Source organism: Schistocerca americana, chromosome 6 (assembly GCF_021461395.2).
Source record: "Schistocerca americana isolate TAMUIC-IGC-003095 chromosome 6, iqSchAmer2.1, whole genome shotgun sequence".
In the NCBI taxonomy this organism is placed as follows: domain Eukaryota; kingdom Metazoa; phylum Arthropoda; class Insecta; order Orthoptera; family Acrididae; genus Schistocerca; species Schistocerca americana.
The window spans coordinates 196,838,178-196,858,059 of NC_060124.1; the positions used below are offsets into that span (position 1 = coordinate 196,838,178).

The window sequence follows — 19,882 nt, forward strand, 5'->3', positions numbered from 1 at the left end:
TACACCTAAAGCCATACACTGCGGATTTGATAGCGCAATTTTACCACATTCCGTGGATGCTGATGTCGGCGTTTTACCCGCTGTTCCAATACGTCCCAAAGATTTTCTTTGGGGTTCAAGACAGGCTAGTCGAGCTGAACAGGGTGAGGGAGTGTTCATAAAACCAGCCACATATTCATCCAGCGCGATGAACTTTGCAGTTGTCGTCTCTATGTGCCTGTGCGAGCCAATTTTTAATCAGCCTTTTTTAAATAGATGTATTTTGCGTTTATTTTTGAAGGCTTTGGATGTTACTTTATTCAGTCTCGCTACAACAACCTTGTGATCACAAATCCCTGTATCTATCATGATGCCCTTGATTTTCTCAGGATTATTTACTGTTCAGAGATGAAGTATGTTTTCGTAATCATTTACACTTCGAGTGGGCAACTGAACTAATTGTTCAAAATAATTTTCTGAGAAAGCATTCGCAAGGATTTTAGACGACATTTTATGCCCGTTTCTGATAGAAATACACGCCCCGCCACAAACTGCATTCTGTACCACAGTTAGGTCATTTGTAAAAATTTTGACTAAACGTATTTCGAGCTTTAGTACGCTTTCCGTACTTCTAACGATTTTAGTTTCAGTGCTTTCTACAATCGCTTGGAGCTCTGGTTCTTTACCAATACTGCTACGACAATTTACAACGGCAATAGCGAGTTTTCGTAGACCTACTTTCCTTTTTTTGTCCTGCAATTTTGTCAGTTATACATAAGCAAAATTAGTCCCTGGAAATTATATATTACAATTGTCATTAGTTTCTGTCGAATCTAACGAACTGTCTCACGGCGTACACTGTTATCACATATTTGGAAAATGTCACAAGTCAACGCGATTGGGTTTCCCTTCCGTTCGGGTTGTGGTCTCACAGATTACGGAGCGATAAGAAAGATAGCGGACGCAGGACATGAAAGGTGCTAAAGTCTGAGGAAAGTGGCAACTTCCAGCCAAGTCTGCAAAAGAAGCACACACGGGTCAGTTCTCTGAGCTCATCGGTTTTGTCTTTAGCGGTAAGTCCTGAGATTAGCTACTTACTGCGACGAGAAGAGATGAAATGTGTGCCTTGAATAAGCACGAAGGCATTTTTATGTCGGTTTCATAAGTAATTTAATCTTTGAACTAAACTTATATCTTTCAGCAGTTTCTGCGCACTGGACACCACAATCTTTGTATGTGAAAAAATGGGGCCGTTTGTTTGTATGTTTGTTTAATTCATGCAAATCTACAGTTTTATTCCGATCTTGATGAAATTTTACACACTTTACCTTCAAAACAAGAAATAGATCGCAGTGTACATAAAATTTCGTAATCTGTCTTGAAACATGTATGTTGTTGTTGTGGGGGTTCAGTCCAAAGACTGGTTTGATACAACTCTCCAGGCTACTCTATCTTGTGCAAGCCTCTTCGATTACCTACTGCAGCCTAAAGCCTTCTGAATCTGCTTTGTGTATTTATTTCTTGGTCTCCCTCTACGATTTTTACCCTCCAGTACTAAATTGGTGGTCCCTTCATGCCTCAGATCATCTCCTACCAACCGATCCCTTCTTCTAGTTAAGTTGTGCCACAACTTTCTCTTCTCCCCAATTCTGTTCAATACCTCCTCATTCGTTATGTGATCTACCCATCTAATCTTCAGCATTCTTCTGTAGCACCACATTTCGAAAGCTTCTATTCTCTTCTTGTGTAAACTATTTATCGTCCACGTTTCACTTCCATACATGGCTACACACCACACAAATACTTTCAGAAACGATTTCCTTACACTTAAATCTATACTCGATGTTAACAAATGTCTCTTCTCCAGAAACGCATTCCTTGCCATTACCAGTCTACATTTTATATCCTCCCTACGTCGACCATCATCAGTTATTTTGCTCCCCAAATAGCAAAACTCATTTACTACTTTAAGCGTCTCATTTCCTAATCTAATTCCCTCAGCATAACCCGGTTTAATTCGACTACATTCCATTATCCACGTTTTTCTTTTGTTGATGTTTATCTTATGCCTCCTTTCAAGACACTGTCCATTCCGTTCAGCTGCTCTTCCAGGTCCTTTGTTGTGTCTCGCAGAATTACAATGTCATCGGCGAACCTCAAAGTTTTTATTTCTTCTCCATGGATTTTAATTCCTACTCCGCATTTTTCTTTTGTTTCCTTTACTGCTTGCTCAACGTACAGATTGAATAACATCGGGGATAGGCTACAACCCTGTCTCACTCCCTTCCCAACCACTGCTTCCCTTTCATGCCCCTCGACTCTTATAACTGCCATCTGGTTTCAGTACAAATTGTAAATAGCCTTTCGCTCCCTGTATTTTAACCCTGCTACCTTCAGAATTCGAAAGAGAATATTCCAGTCAACACTGTCAAAAGCTTTCTCTAAGTCTACAAATCATAGAAACGTAGCTTTACCTTAATCTATTTTCTAAGATACGTCGTAGGGTCAGTATTGCCTCACGTGTTCCAACATTTCTGCGGAATCCAAACTGATCTTCCCTGAGATCAGCTTCTACCAATTTTTCCATTCGTCTGTAAAGAATTCGTGTTAGTATTTTGCAGTCGTGGCTTATTACACTGATAGTTAGCTTATTTTCACATCTGTCAACACCTCCTTTCTTTGGGATTGGAATTATTATATTCTTCTTGAAGTCTGAGGGTATTTCGCCTGTCTCATACATCTTGCTCACCAGATGGTAGAGTTTTGTTGGGCCTGGCTCTCCCAAGGCTGTCAGTAGTTATAATGGAATGTTGTCTACTCCCAGGGCCTTGTTTCGACTTAGGTCTTTCAGTGCTCTGTCAAAATCTTCACGCAGTATCATATCTCCTATTTCATCTTAATCTACATTCTCTTCCATTTCTACAATATTGTCCTCAAGAACATGGTTCTTGTATAGACCCTCTATACACTCCTTCCGCCTTTCTGCTTTCCCTTCTTTGCTTAGAGCTGGGTTTCCATCTGCGCTCTTGATATTCAAGCAAGTGGTTATCTTTTCTCCAAAGGTCTCTTTAATTTTCCTGTAGGCAGTATCTATCTTACCCCTAGTGATATGCGCCTCTACATCCTTACATTTGTAGCCTTTTTGCACTTCCTGTCGATCTCATTTTTGAGACGTTTGTATTCCTTTTTGACTGCTTCATTTACTGCATTTTTATATTTTCTCCTTTCATCAATTAAATTCAATATCTCTTCTCTTACCCAAGGTTTTCTATTAGCCCTCGTCGTTTTACCTACTTCATCCTCTGCTACCTTCACTATTTCATCTCTCAAAACTTCCCATTCTTCTTCTACTGTATTTCTTTCCCCCATTCTTGTCAATCGTTCCCTAATGCTCTCCCTGAAGCTCTCTACAACCTCTGGTTCTTTCAGTTCATCCAGGTTCAATCTCCTCAAATTCCCACCTTTTTGCAGTTTCTTCAGTTTTAATCTACAGTTCATAATCAATAGATTGTGGTCAGAGTCTACATATGAACCTGGAAACGTCTTACAATTTAAAACCTGCTTCCTTAATCTCTGTCTTACCATTATATAATCTGTCTGAGACCTTCCAGTATCTCCAGGCTTCTTCCATGTATACAACCTTCTTTTATGATTCTTGAACCAAGTGTTGGCTATTATTAAGTAATGCTCTGTGCAAAATTCCATACTCCCATTCCATATTCACCTTCTACGTTTCCTTCTCTTCCTTTTCCTACTATCGAGTTCTAGTCACCTATGACTATTAAATTTTCGTCTCCCTTCACTGTATGAGTAATTTCTTTTATCTCATCATACATTTCATCAATCTCTTCGTCATCCGCGGAGATAGTTGGCATATAAACTTGTATACTGTGGTAGGCGTGGGCTTCGTATCTATCTTGGCCACAATAATGCGTTCACTATGCTGTTTGTAGTAGCTTACCCGCACTCCTATTGTTTTATTCATTATTAAACCTACTCCTGCATTACGCCTATTGGATTTTGTATTTATAACCCTGTATTCACCTGACCAAAAGTCTTGTTCCTCCTGCCACCGAACTTCACTAATTCCCACTATATCCAACTTTAATCTATCCATTTCCCTTTTTAAATTTTCTAACCTACCTGCTCGATTAAGGGATCTGAAATTTCCACGCTCTGATCCGTAGAACGCCAGTTTTCTTTCTCATTATAACAACGTCCTCCTGAATAGTCCCCGCTCGGAGATCCGAATGGGGGACTATTTTACCTCCGGAATATTTAACCCAAGAGGACGCCATCATCATTTAACCATACAGTAAAGCTGCATGCCCTCGGGAAAAATTACGGCTGTAGTTTCCCCTTGCTTTCAGCGGTTCGCAGTACCAACACAGCAAGGCCGTTTTGGTTAGTGTCACAAGGCCAGCTCAGTCAATCATCGAGACTGTTGCCCCTGTAGCTACTGAAAAAGCTGCTGCCCCTCTTCAGGAACCACACGCTTGTCTGGCCTCTCAACGGATAGCCCTCTGTTCTGGTTGCACCTACGGTACGGCTATCTGTATCGCTGAGGCACGCAAGCCTCTCCACCTACGGCAAGGTCCATGGTTCATGGGGATATATATATATATATATATCCCCAGTAAGGATGAATAATATGCACTTGTAATAGCTTTACTCTTTTTCCAGATAGTGGATGAGGATTATCGCTTGTGAATCAAAAAAGACAGTCGCCATAACCTTTCCGGCCGAAGGAATGGTCTTCGCCTTTTTTGGTGCAGATTCGCCCATGGTAACCCATTGTTTAGATTGTTGTTTGCTCTCAGGGGTATAGTAATGTATCCATGTTTCATCCACAGTGACGAAACGATGCTTAAAGTCCTTCAGATTCTTCCTGAACAGCTGCAAACCATCCTTGCAACACTTCACTCGATTCCGTTTTTGGTCAAGCGTGAGCAATAGCGGAACCCATTTTGCGTATAGGTTTCTCATGTCCAAATGTTTATGCAAAATATTATGTACCCGTTCATTCGAGATGCCCCAGCACTAGCAATCTCACGCATCTTAACTCTTCTGTCTTCCATCACTATATCATGGATTTTATCAATGATTTCTGGAGTCGTAACAATCACAGGGCGTCCAGAACGTCCAGCACCACTTGTGCTCGTATGGCCACTCCGAAAATTTTGAAACCATTTATAAACTGTTCTAATCGAAGGTGCAGAGTCACCCTAAAATTAGCAAGCTTCTCTTTAGTCTCCTGAGGTGTTTTGTCTTTCATAGAGTAATGTTTAATCACCACGCGAAATTCATTTTCGTCCATTTTTTTGACAATCACTCGACTACCTTGATTCATACGAATGCCAAACACAAAGACATAGACCAATATGTCTGAAACTTGGTGTGCATTCTTTCCAAAGTTGCTAATAACTAAACATGACCTCGATACGCGCCGGTGGTGCCATCTATCAAACTTTGCACGGACTTTTCAGACACCCCTCGTATGTATACGAAGTTTGGAACTTCAATAGTGTCAGCAATTTATTTACAGCTTGTAGAAAACAGATACGTGTTTCAAAGTTTTAATGACCTTCAAAGTAGTCACCAGCACTGTGTATAACCCTTTGCCAGCGATGCGGAAGCCGTAGGATACTCTTAGCAGTGCCAGTAGTGTTGACAGTTCGAGCGGCGCGGTCTACTGCCCGACGAATTTGTAGCAGTTCTGAAGCGAATGCCGTGAAGTGTTTCCTTCAGTTTAGAAATCGAGTCGAACTCTCGAGGGCTTAAGTCAGGGGAGTGCAGTAGGTGGTATAACACTTAGCAGCCCCATCAGTCAACCAAATCAGTAACAGTTTGCACTGTACGTGCTTGAGCATTGTCCTGCAGGATGATAGTCAGGACCTGAAAAAAGTGTCATCACTTCTTTCTCTAAGCTGGTCGTAGGTGTTACAAAAATGAACAGCATAGAGACAGAAATGATGACACTTTCTGCACGATCTGACCATCATTTCGCAGAAAAATGCTCAAGCACGTACAGTGCAAGCAGTTACTGATTTGTTTGACTGATGGGGCTGCTAAGTGCTGTACCACTTACTGCACTCCCCTGACTTAAGACCTCGTAGGCACAACTCGTTTTCTAAACTGAAGGAAGCACTTCACAGCATTCACTTCAGAACTGCTACAAATTTTCCGGGCAATAGACCGCGCCGCTCGAACTGTCGACACAACTGGCACTGCTAAGAGCATCCTACGACTTCCACATCGCTGGCAACGGGTTATACACTATGCTGTTGACTACTTTGAAGGTCAGTAAAACTTTGAAACACGTATCTATTTTGTACGAGCTGTGAATAAATAGTTGCCACTATTAAACTTCCAACCCTCGTATATATATATATATATATATATATATATATATATATATATGTGTGTGTGTGTGTGAGTGTTTGTGTGTAGGTGCGTTTGTTAAAAATATATAACCTATGTCCACCCAAATGTTTGATATTCAGATGAAACAATGAATGATGAATATTAATGAAAAATTAAATGCCTGAAAACGAAATATATCGTGGTGCTGAATGTAATTTCTATCTCGAGAATAAATTACCGTGCTAATACTTGCCTTGGAGTCAGTACCATCACACTTTACTAGATCACAGGACAAGCGTAAGCTCGATAATTTGACAGAAACAGATTGCGAACTCTCATTTGTTGATTAGTTGCTGTAGTTAAGTACGAGTGTTGCCCAGGAGGTAACGCATGGCATTTTTTTTCAACGATTCTTTATTGAACAAAAAAAAATGAAATGACCGTGAGGCATTGTTGGATAGGAGGCCCCATTCAGGGAAGTTCGGCCGCCATGCGCAACTCTTATTTAAGTCGACGCCACATTGGGCGACTTGGGTGCCGGTGATGAGGATGAAATGATGATGAGGACAACACAGCACCCAGTCCACGAAAAAAATCTTCAATCCTGCCAGGAATCGAACCCGGGCCCACTGCATGGGACGCAGGCATGTTATCGCTCAGCTAAGCAGGCGGACTTTATTGAACATAATGAGAATTACACACACGAAAGCACGGAGTTTTATCTACACAACCTAGCTTGCCACGTTATCTCCATCCCGTTCTGTTGCCTTCCTCCAGCGTGAAACAGGGGCGTGTATGCCCTTTCGGTATCAATCCTTGTCCTGGAGGCAGAGCCAGTACTTCACTATGTGAATCACCTCCTCCTCGTCCTCAAAATGTCTTCCACGAACGCTGCGCGGGGTAGCCGCGTGGTCTAGGGTACCTTGCCACGGTTCGCGCGACTCTCCCCCATCGGAGGTTCGGGTCCTCCATGGGGCATGGGTGTGTGTGTTGTCCTTAGCGTAACTTAGTTTTAAGTTAGATTAAGCTTAGGGACCGATACCTCAGTAGTTTGGTCCCATAGGAACTTACCACAAATTTCAATTTTCGTCCACGAATGGCATCCTTTAATGGCCCAAACAAATGGAAGTCCGAGTGGGTTAGGTCAGGTGTGTCAGGTGTGACAGCCGTAGGTGTTCTCCCCGACCGCTGCAAATTGTGGAGCTCCGCCGAACCGCCTTCTGATGACCTCGCCCTCCGTGCCCAGCGACTATCTGTGCTGCTGTAAACAGCATGCGCTCCATGGACTTTGCACAAGCGTTCGTGAATATTCCCCACAGTTTCTTTCTCTGCAGTGAGAAATTCAATGACGGCACGTTGCTTGTAACGTACATCACCTACAGACGCCATTTTGAAATTGTCCCGCAGCTACGCTATCTGTCGGAAGTGACGGAAACTTGGCGCACTCACTCAGGAGACTTCAAATAACACATACGTAACGTTTCGCATTCGTGGCATTCTTTTAGGATGAGAAAAAAAAATGCAGTGCGTTACTTTCTGTGCAGCCCTCGTGTGATATCTACCCTAGACGATATTTTAGTCCGTGTTTCACAGTTATTTCTTTTATTAAAATCCTCAGTGCCGTACAAACGCCAAGGCTGATCGTGGATATAGTGCCAACAAAAGTCACCCAAGGCACAGGGCCAATCACTTTGTGTGGCCGGCATTAAACATCCTGGGCAGCGCTGGGCACTGCAGTTAGTGACGGAACAGAACTCTGAGTACTATGCAAAACTTCTGCAATTCTGACAAGCATTCGGATGACAAGGTGACCTAAAGGTATGTTAACATTTGAAAGTTGAATAGTAGGTAGAGATGTAAAAATTGATACACGTGGTTGAAATGATATGGGGTTTTATTGAACACAAAAAAGGGCACAAAATGACCAACAGATGGTGCTTCATATGATACAAGACCAATAATTAGCAAAACAATTAATTTTTAGCAAAGGCGATGTTCTTTATAACAAATGCCCTACATGTGCTTGAAATGACATGGCGTTTTGTTGAAATCAAACCGTTCACAAAATGACCAAAAGATAGCGCTTTATATGATACAAGAGCAATAATCAGCAAAACGATTAATTTTTAGTGAAGGCAATGTTCTTTATAACAAATGCCCAACACGTCGGCCGTCATTCATCAACAATACCTGTAGTCGAGGGGCAATGTTGTGTACAGCACTGTACAGCGTATCAGCAGGTGTGACGATAAATTGCCGTCGGATGTTGTCTTCTAGCATCCCTAATGAGATCCGACGATCACGGTAGACTTGCGAATTCAGGTGACTCCACTAGCAATAATCACTCAGATTGAGGTCTGATGACCTGGGAGGCCAAGCATGATGGAAGCGGTGACTCAGCACGCGATCCTCGCCAAATCATGAACGCAAGAGATCTTTCACACATGTGTAGCAATATGTGGTGGAGCGTCGTCCTGCATAAAAGTCGTACCTTCCAGCATGTGTTTTATCACCCAGACTAGAGATGATCTAATTCTATATCATATCGGCGTACTTTGCACCCGTCGCAGTGACACTTTGAAAAGCAGCAACCCCCCCCCTCCCCCGATTTCCTCAAAGAAAAAGGTTCCGATCACAATTGATATGGTAAATCCACTTCACACCGTGACTTTCTCGTCCTGCAATGGCCTTCCCTTGAACGTTCTAGTATTTTAGGTAGTCCAGATTCTGCAGTTGTGGGTGTTGACAGACCCTCAGAATGAAAAATGGGCTTCATCGGTCCACAACACGTTAGACAACCAGTCGTAATCTTCCCCCATTTTTTGAAGTGACCGCACCGCAAATGCTCTCCGTCCCACAAAATCGGTGACTAATAGTTTATGATGACGCCGGATTTCCTACGGATAGCTGTGGTGGGTACGCCTTAAATCTCTCCAAACAATAGTGTGTGGAATGCTGACTTCACCATGCGGAGATGAACCTGCTAATGTCTTCATTTCTTCCTGAAACGTCCCAGCGACAGTAACAATTGTGTCTGGTCGCCCACTACGAGGCCAATCGTCTAAACAAGCCATGGTTTCTAATTTTGCTATCATTTTCTTCACAGCAGTATTTACCACAGCTACTTTTATTCATTCGAATACCCTTCTTATGGCGATAGGATCGAAAATCTGCAGTATTATCCATTCTGACAGTTAAGCGTTACTAAAAGTGCCTTTTCTGGTACAGTCAACATGCCGGGATTGCTCACGCTTCTGACCCCATATCCTTTTTTTTTCTTTATTGTTATTTTTCACCTCACACAAAGGTGGGCTGGCAGCGGATAAATCTACTCCACTCTTCAGCCACAAGCATTACAATTAAAGAGACAATGAAGACAGAAAAGTAACAGATTGGTGGTTAAAAACAGTAGACACAAAAATTAAAAACACGAAGCCGTTCACACTCGACAAAAAAACACAAAAAACTGACGGCACTGCGCACAATCACTGATGACTTGGACGGTACAAGTGAACGAAGGAGCGTGGCAGCGAAAAACACTAAACCACAACATGATGGCACACACACGAGAAACTGATGGCGATGATCTCCGGCACGCGAATGTCCACTGAACGTGTGCGAGTCCGGGGACCTTCAAAGGGTGGAAGAAGGGGCTGGGGGAGGGAGATGGGAGAGCAAAGATGCCAATGACAGAGGAGACGGTAGGAGGAATGAAGGTATAGGGGTAGGGGAAGCCCAGGGGAGGAGGGGGGAGAAAGGGAGGGAAGGGGGAGAGAAGGGAGAGAGGGTGCCCATAGGAACAAACACAGGAAGAGGGAGGGAGCATCAAAGTTGGTAGGAGGGGTAGATGGAGGGGAGGAGGGCATCATCAGGGAGGGGGAGCTGGCGGAAGCCACCTTGGGAGAGGGTATGGAGAGTGGAGAGATGGAGAGCAGGTGGGCGTGGAAATACAGGCACGGCAGTGGGCGGGGGAGGGAGAGGATGGGAGAGACTAGCGGGTGAGGAGGATCGAGTTTACAGGAGGTGTAGAAGATCTGTATCGGTTCGAGGAAAAGGAGGAGGTGGGGGGTTCGGAATAGGGTCGTACAGGATCAGCGTGGGGAAGGGGAGACGGATGCGATAGGCGAGGCAAAGAGCATGGTGTTCTAGGATCTGAAGGGATTTGTAAAAGGTAGGGGGAGCGGAGATCCAGACAGTGTGGGCGTAGCAGAGGATAGGGTGCATAAGGGATTTATAGGTATGGGGGATGGTGGAGGGGTTCAGACCCCATGTACGGCCAGAAAGGAGCTTGGAGAGACAGAGTCGGGAGTGTGCCTTGGCTTGGATTGTCCGGAGGTGGGGGTCCAGGAGAGGAGACGGTCAAGGGTGACACCAAGGTACTTAAGGGTGGGAGTGAGGGCGATAGGACGGCCATAGATGGTGATGTAGAAATCGAGGAGGCGGAAGGAAGGGGTGGTTTTGCTAACTATGTATGACTGCTTGGGGTTTGGAAGGATTGACCTTAAGCAACCACTGGTTCCACCAAGTGGTGAGCCGGTCAAGATGGGACTGGAGAAGGTGTTGGGAGTGCTGCAGTGTGGGGGCGAGGGCAAGGAAGGCGGTGTCATCGGCGTACTGGAGAAGGTGGATGGGGGGTGAAGGCGGCGTCATGTCTGCCGTATACAAAAGGTACAGAAGAGGGGAAAGGAAACCCCATATCTCATTACAGCTCATTTTATACAGGACTCTCACGCTGCGTCTCTGACATGTTGCTGTTCAGCGCCATCTGTTGGTCAGTTTTTACACCCATTTTTCGTTTCATTAAAATCTCATGACATTTCAGGCTTGTGCGTCAATTTTTACCTCTTTACCTACATTAGTCCGTTAATTAGTGCATTTTCAAATGTTAACAGACTTTTGGGTCATACACGGAACATCGTTACATGTGGCAGTATTGTTTAGCGTTTTGTCAGTTCACTTCGCATCACTACAGGCAGATCAGTAAAATTATGGGGATGACACCAGGCCAGTCAAATAGTGCTCAAAGTAACCAGATAGCGGAATGTTTTGAAGAAATTTTTTTGACAAGCTTTCTGTTTGTTTCCGAGGGTGCTGACTCCGAATTTTCGGCCCGGAAACAGGTCAAAAATGGAAAAAACCTCGAGGCTTGGAACAGCTCAGTGTCGGTTAGATCGGCAGTGTGACGGCAATTTGCGTTCCTGCTGCAGATAAGGCGAGTGCACCGTTCGTTTGTGAATTATTTTTACGAGCTTCAAGGAGGAGCGACTTATTTTCAGTTATCTGTGTGGTTGCTTGTTTAGTTTCTTAACTTATTGCGTATTTGACTGTTTACTAGTCACAGTTTTTCATTTTAATGGCAGTCTAATGTAAGGTATCGTCACTATTATCGAGCCTCTTGTTGTACAGGCTGCGTTTATTTCACTTAGAACAGCTCAGTTCAGTGTTGGTTAGACCGTGAGTGAGCAACACCTTGCGTTCTTTTTGAGAAACACTATTGAGAAGCCTTCACTGAAAACATCCGGACTGACAGGCCGTGGTCGATGTATAAAACTCTCCCCTGACGTTTCGTCTCCGACTGCGGGTGACATACTCCGAGGTAGCGGCGAATGGCAAACAGAACTCGAGGAAGCGCTGATTACATAGCCAGTGCAGGAAGCGCAACTGTCCATCACGTGGCGTCGACTATTAGAATGTCTCAGGTAATACCAACATTCTCAATTAAAAGTAATCGATCGTCACGCTTCCACTGCAACGCTGACATCCAAATTTTATCCAGTTAACACCCTCTTTCCCGTTAAAATTATTGCAGTGTTTATCAGGAAAGAGGAAGATGTTAAACTGCATAAAATTGGGATGTCAGTGTGACGATCGATTACTTTCAATTGAGAATGTTGGTATGTACAGAGACAGTCTCGTAGTCGACCCACGTGATGGACAGTGGCGCCCCTCTGCGCTGCCTAAATAAACAGAGCACTTCCCCGAGTTCTCTTTGCAGTTCGCCGCTTTACCTCGGAGAATGTCTCCCACAGTCGGAGAAGAAACGTCAGGGGAGAGTTTTATACATCGACCACGGCCTATCAGCCCGGAAGTTTAAAGTGAAGACAGTACTGGCCGTGAAAGCCTACATTGTAACTATTGAGAAAATTTAGAGAACCGACATTTGAATTTAATTGCCGAACGGTTCTACTGCTGCCATCGTACATTGCGAAATTAAGGCTTATACAGGGCGATTCGGACAGTAGTTTTTCCTCGCTCTATTTGCGAGTGGAACAGGAAAGGAAATGACAAGTCGTGGTGCAGGGTGCCCTGCACCATGCGCCGTATGGTGGCTTGCGATGTATCTACATAGATGTAGATGTAGATGCGTTCCTGCTGCAGATAAGAGGAATACACTGTTAGTCTGTGAATTATTTTTACGAGCTACTTATTTTCAGTTATCTGTGTGCTTATTGGTAATTTTTTTTATTTCTTGCATGTTTGTATGCTTACTAGGCACAATAACAGTTTGGAGTTTTGTGGTCTTTAGTATGGATGGTGACTCTGATTGTTGTGTTCAGGTGCGAGCTAGGTTGGTTATCCTTCATTCACAGGACCAGGCGGTGTTGACTTCAGTCACACATCTTGAGGCTGGTGCCAACGGGCACCTCTATGGGGGGCCAGACATGGGGATCTGAGGGACACTGAGCATGTTCCACGTCCCCTGAACTGTCCACTACTGAGGATGATCCCTCACTTGTCATCGAGTATGAGGTCATTCCAAGGTGTGGCAGGCAGCAGAAGGCTTTCTTGGGGGCCGATTGGAGAGCCTCCCCAGTTCGTCTGCCGAAAATATTTCAGGCGCTATCTGTGGCTGACCAAGTCTCTGAGCCAGATGCAGTCACTGTTGCAGAGGGAGCCTCTCGCCCTGCAAGGGCTGAGCATGCACATAGAGTGGATTTTATTGGCATTTATTGGCAGCTGGGAGCTCCGACATTAGGCATGTAATGGGACCCCTTAGGGACATAGCTGTCAAGGTGGGGAAGGAACCCGGTGTGCACTCAATGTGCACGGGGGGAGTAGTCATTCCAAATGTAGAAAGGGTGCATGCAGATACCACGAAGAGCACACAACGCAGCCAGCTGCCGGTGGTGGCACATGTCGGTACTGACAATATGTGTTACTTTGGATTGGAAGAGATTCTCTCTGGTTTCAGGTAGCTAGTTCAAGTGGTAAAGACTGCCAGTCTTGCTTGCGAGATGAAGGTAGAGCTCACCATCTGTAGCACTGTTGACATAACCAACTTCGGTTCTTTGGTACAGAGCCGATTAATGGGCCTGAATCAGTGGTTCAGACGGTTCTGCGATGGTGTAGGCTGCAGATTTCTCAACCTGCGCCACAGGACTGAGGGTTTCGGGGTTTCACTTAATAGGTCAGGGATCGACTATACACTGGAAATGGCTACACAGGTTGCGGGGCTGTGTGCAGGGGACTGGCCGCTTTTTGGCTAGGAGGGTTTCGGGAAACAACAGAAAGGATATTAGTCTAAAAGGATGGAGATCAAACACAGAAAGGTAGATGTAGCAACAGTCAGTACTGCAGTTCGAAAATGTCGAAGCTGTGTGGAAAAGAACTGGAGATCCAAGTGCCAATAAAAAACACTGAAGGTTAAATCATCATAGGTCCAGAAAGCTGTCTAAAGCAGGAAATAAGTTTAGCCAAAATTTTTACAAAAGACTTTACTGTGTTCAGAAAGGATAGATTAAATACAGCTACTGGTGAAGTGTTTATTGCTGTCAAAAGTAGTTTACCTTTAATGAAACTGAAGTAGACAGTACCTGTGAGTTAGTATAGGTAGAGGTTATATGTGACAACTGGAATAAATTAATAATTGATTTCTTTTACCAACCCCCCTTCCCAACTCAGATCATATAGTTGCTAAACAGTTCAAAGAAAACTTAAGTCTCACGTCTCATTTCAAATAGGCACCCCATCCGTACAATTACAGTGGGTGGCAACTTCAATTTACCCTCTATATGTTGACAAAAATGCATGTTTCAAGTCGGTGGTATACATGAAACGTCATCTGAAACCACACTGATGCGTTCACAGAAAATTATTTCAGGAGCCTACCCAAAGCGTAAATGTTTGCGAAAACATATTCACCTCTTGACAACAAATAATTCTGAGCAGTTAGGGAGCAATACGATGGATATAGGGAATAGTGACCACTAGGCTGTTGTAACGAGAGTGAATACTTTAACATGCAAACCCACAGAAAAAAATCGCAAAACACATCTGTGTAAAAAAACAAATGAAAATTCGATCGATGCCTTCCTCAGAGACAGTCTCATCTCCTTCCAGTTTGATTAGGTTTGAATTCAAAGAAATAGTGTCGACTACATTTAAAACATACATACCAAATACACTCCTGGAAATTGAAATAAGAACACCGTGAATTCATTGTCCCAGGAAGGGGAAACTTTATTGACACATTCCTGGGGTCAGATACATCACATGATCACACTGACAGAACCACAGGCACATAGACACAGGCAACAGAGCATGCACAATGTCGGCACTAGTACAGTGTATATCCACATTTCGCAGCAATGCAGGCTGCTATTCTCCCATGGAGACGATCGTAGAGATGCTGGATGTAGTCCTGTGGAACGGCTTGCCATGCCATTTCCACCTGGCGCCTCAGTTGGACCAGCGTTCGTGCTGGACGTGCAGACCGCGTGAGACGACGCTTCATCCAGTCCCAAACATGCTCAATGGGGGACAGATCCGGAGATCTTGCTGGCCAGGGTAGTTGACTTACACCTTCTAGAGCACGTTGGGTGGCACGGGATACATGCGGACGTGCATTGTCCTGTTGGAACAGCAAGTTCCCTTACCGGTCAAGGAATGGTAGAACGATGGGTTCGATGACGGTTTGGATGTACCGTGCACTATTCAGTGTCCCCTCGACGATCACCAGTGGTGTACGGCCAGTGTAGGAGATCGCTCCCCACACCATGATGCCGGGTGTTGGCCCTGTGTGCCTCGGTCGTATGCAGTCCTGATTGTGGCACTCACCTGCACGGCGCCAAACACGCATACGACCATCATTGGCACCAAGGCAGAAGCGACTCTCATCGCTGAAGACAACACGTCTCCATTCGTCCCTCCATTCACGCCTGTCGCGACACCACTGGAGGCGGGCTGCACGATGTTGGGGCGTGAGCGGAAGACGGCCTAACGGTGTGCGGGACCGTAGCCCAGCTTCATGGAGACGGTTGTGAATGGTCCTCGCCGATACCCCAGGAGCAACAGTGTCCCTAATTTGCTGGGAAGTGGTGGTGCGATCCCCTACGGCACTGCGTAGGATCCTACGGTCTTGGCGTGCATCCGTGCGTCGCTGCGGTCCGGTCCCAGGTCGACGGGCACGTGCACCTTCCGCCGACCACTGGCGACAACATCGATGTACTGTGGAGACCTCACGCCCCACGTGTTGAGCAATTCGGCGGTACGTCCACCCGGCCTCCCGCATGCCCACTATACGCCGTCGCTCAAAGTCCGTCAACTGCACATACGGTTCACGTCCACGCTGTCGCGGCATGCTACCAGTGTTAAAGACTGCGATGGAGCTCCGTATGCCACAGCAAACTGGCTGACACTGACGGCGGCGGTGCACAAATGCTGCGCAGCTAGCGCCATTCGACGGCCAACACCGCGGTTCCTGGTGTGTCCGCTGTGCCGTGCGTGTGATCATTGCTTGTACAGCCCTCTCGCAGTGTCCGGAGCAAGTATGGTGGGTCTGACACACCGGTGTCAATGTGTTCTTTTTTCCATTTCCAGCAGTGTATATTAATGGGATATGGTACTCATCTCCCATAATACACCACAGATGAGAACATTGTTGAAGAAGCAACAAAAAAAAAAAAAAAATACAATGACTTAAAAGAACGCAAACCCCACAAGATTGGCGAGTTTTCAAATTCAAATGACTCTGGCCACTATGGGACTTAACTTCTGAGGTCATCAGTCCCCTAGAACTTTGAACTACTTAAACCTAACTAACATAAGGACATCACATACGTCCATGCCCGAGGAAGGATTCGAACCTGCGACCGTAGCGGTCGCTCGGTTCCAGACTGTAGCCCCTAGAACCGCTCGGCCACCCTGGCCGGCTTGGCGAGTTTTACAGAAGCTCGAAATTTAGCACGAACTTCAGTTTCACAACGAAACTCGGTCTAGAAACTCTACAGAAAACCCAAAGAGATTCTCGTCGTATGTAAAGTACACAAATGCCCCGATAAAATCAATACCTCCACTGCGTGACACCAATGTTAATATGACATGACAGGTGATAGTGTCAGTAAAGCGGAGTTTTTCTGAAATATCCTTCACCATAGAGAACGGAGTAAATATCCTAGAATTCGAAACCAGAACAACTGTGAACACGAGTAATAACAGTAATCAGAGCTCGCACAGAGAGATTTAAGTGTTTGTTTTTCCCGCAAACTGTTCGACAGTGGAACGGCAGAGAAATAGCTTGAAGGTGATTCGATGAACCGTCTGCCAGGCACTTAATTTTGAATTGCAGAGTAATGATGTAGAGGAAGATATAGATCAGACTAATTACTAAACGCACAGAGATGTTTAAACAATCATTCTTCCCATTCTGCGCAAGTGAACGAAACGGGAAGAAGCTGTAATATCTGTTACAATGGGTAGTACTATCTGCCATGCACTTCACAGTGGTTTCCAGAGATATGTAGATGCAGAGCAGTAAAACAATGGTTCCAAGATGCCACGAATACTGCATCCATTCAGCTGATTGAAAGAGTGAGCTGTTATTGCAGGTTTATATTAGGATACTAAACACCAGAGGAAAGACACGACAGAGACAGTTAACGCAATTTGTGAATTCAGCTGAATTATATTGTGACGGTATTTAAGGGTGCTGCTAAGCTAGGCTGCCCTTGTGAAAACCTATCTTACACATTGTATGTGATGTATGTGCGCTGTTGGCGCTGATGATTCAAGAAAGTAGTCTATGCCAGACACTGTGGTTCCTGATAGCAGTCACAGACTACTGTAAACTAGAAGTACTAAACGAAATGAGCAGCCATTACAGCATCAAATAGCTCCAATGCTGCTACAGTGCCCACCAGGACCACTGAAAGCTTTTTTTAAAAAAATCTGTTTTTAGCAAGGGTGTCATTTGCTGGGTTTTCTCCTATGTCATCACATTCAACCTGAATGATCAAAGAGTGAAAGTTGGGGATTGATTATATCTTGGAGTCCACTATAGTCATTTACAAATGCATTAGTACTCAGGAATGTGGCAACTATTGACATGTTTATCACATTGACATGTGTGTGTTTTTTTTTCTTGGCGTAATTCTGTAGGGAGCCTTGGTAAAACATGTGTAGTGTCTGACGTTTGTTGTGGGAAACTGAACAACGTGTTCAGCGTGTTCTGTTGCTGTTACTGCATCAGCAAGATGTGCATATTTACTAGAACAAACATTAATCACATTAACCAACATGTTATTCAAAATACCTTCCTGTCCAACATAACTTGTGGGCTTGTCCATGTCATACAAATGATATGTTGAATGTCATACAGAAAAAAAATATTTTTCAATTTTAAAGAAGATTGTAGACTGCATAATGATACTAAACACCAGAAAAATATGGATTTCTAGCCTGACATAATTATGTTAATGCTAACATTATTGCTTTTCAAACGTCAAAAGTATACATGATAAGTAAAAGATAACTTTATATTACTCTCATTTGATTAGAGTACGCTTATGTTAGAATATGCAATAAAATTATACAGAACAGATTCCGTTATCTACTTTCCTATGGACTGTGGAGCTGTTTATGTTTGAACAATCAAGTTTCTGTGAAAACATCACATGTACTTTTAATATCTTAGCATAGTAATTCCAAATAGCTTGTACTGATATGCATGAAAATTGCATTATTACTCAGATTGTCAATTTAGACCAAGTACAAGAAATTCTGAAAGCAAAGTGGGAAAAAAATAAAAAAGCTGAAGTTATAAGCGCCTTTGTTCCTAAGCATTTGACTCTGTAGTGTAATATTAACTCCAAAAGAACAAAAGCTGTAGTATGAGTTCTGTTTCATTTCTATAGGTAACATGTAAACCAAAATATAAAATCCTGTTTCACAAAGTAAAAGGAATTCCACTATTATTTTCTTTGGCATGTATTTCTTAACTACACTAGATTATTCAGATGATACATCTTTTGTGTTTCTCTCATAGTAAGCAGCCAAGCATCAAACAATGTCTGGTCCTCACGATGGTCCCCCTCATCATGGGCCTCCTCATCATGGTCCACCACATGATGGACCACCTCATGATTGGCAACCACATGATGGACCACCACACCATGGACCACCTCATGATGGCCCTCCTCATTTTGGACCCCCACCTCACCATGGACCACATCATGAACCTCCTCCAGAACCTGACTCATGCTGCTGCACAATAATTTGATGGAATTTCTACCACAACTGTTCAACAAAGACTTATGGAATATAAAAAAAAGTAAACATATTCCCTTGACTAGTGATACTACAACAGTTTCCAAAAACTATAATATGACTGTTTTACTGAATTTATGGTTTTGAAATGCTGTCTTCAGAATTTATCATAGACATTTGTCAAGAAGTAAAGGATATTTTTTTATTTTATTTATAAATTTGTGTATGCTAATTAAACTCATGTATGCTAATTACAACTCATTCTTAAATCAACATTATTATAACTCTGTCAAGATCCACAGGTACTTGATACTGTGTTTATTGAATTTTTTTAAAGGAAATATCATAAAACTGTGCTAGTAAATTTGTTACTGACTATTTCTTCAAAGGATATCCCATAATGTCAGGCTATATGACACAAATGAGTAAGATTATTAAAAGGCCAAGCCATTTGAGAATCAGCTAAATCTGTAAACTTGTCAATATATCATGAAATATACTTCATTCCCACATTTGCAAAATAAATTTTTTTTTAAAAACTGGACACACCATTTCCGACACACAAAATGTGAGCACTGTTAACTTTCAGACTTATTGAATCCAGTTGTTACTGTGTTTAACACTTCATATTTTCCTGTAGCTAATAAATTTTCCAACATTTTCCAAGATCACAAAATAATTGATAAAACCTATGTATTTCATGTCCTTTGAAACTCCCTTCAGATCCTTCTGTAAACTAATGACCTTATTCATTCCTCCATTCATCTTATCATAAAGGGGAACCTTCAAGGTTGTTGAACAAGTCGAAGTATAGATTAACAAAAGAGGAGCAGCTTTGAGAAATATAACCTTTATGGTCTATTAGCAATAAACTGTTCATGAACTACACAGTTAATGATTTGACAAGGTCAGATCAGCCAGATGTTTAGATCAGCCAGGATTCATTTGTAGGGTATTATGTTCTTTCTCTTTGTAACGTTCTTTACACTTCCAATCTGAGGGGCAATTAACTCACTTTGCTCAGAATAAAGAGTCAGTGGTTTTTTTCATCAAAGAA

The 19,882-nt window shown here is 43.5% G+C and overlaps 1 long non-coding RNA gene across 1 annotated transcript; it reads left to right on the forward strand.

Moving 5' to 3' along the window:
- Window positions 1-927: 927 nt before the first annotated feature.
- LOC124619901 lies at window positions 928-19,493 on the forward strand. The gene is made up of 2 exons (XR_006980161.1): window positions 928-1,052; window positions 18,605-19,493. It is a non-coding gene; the product is annotated as an uncharacterized LOC124619901 (long non-coding RNA).
- The last annotated feature ends 389 nt before the right edge of the window (window positions 19,494-19,882 follow it).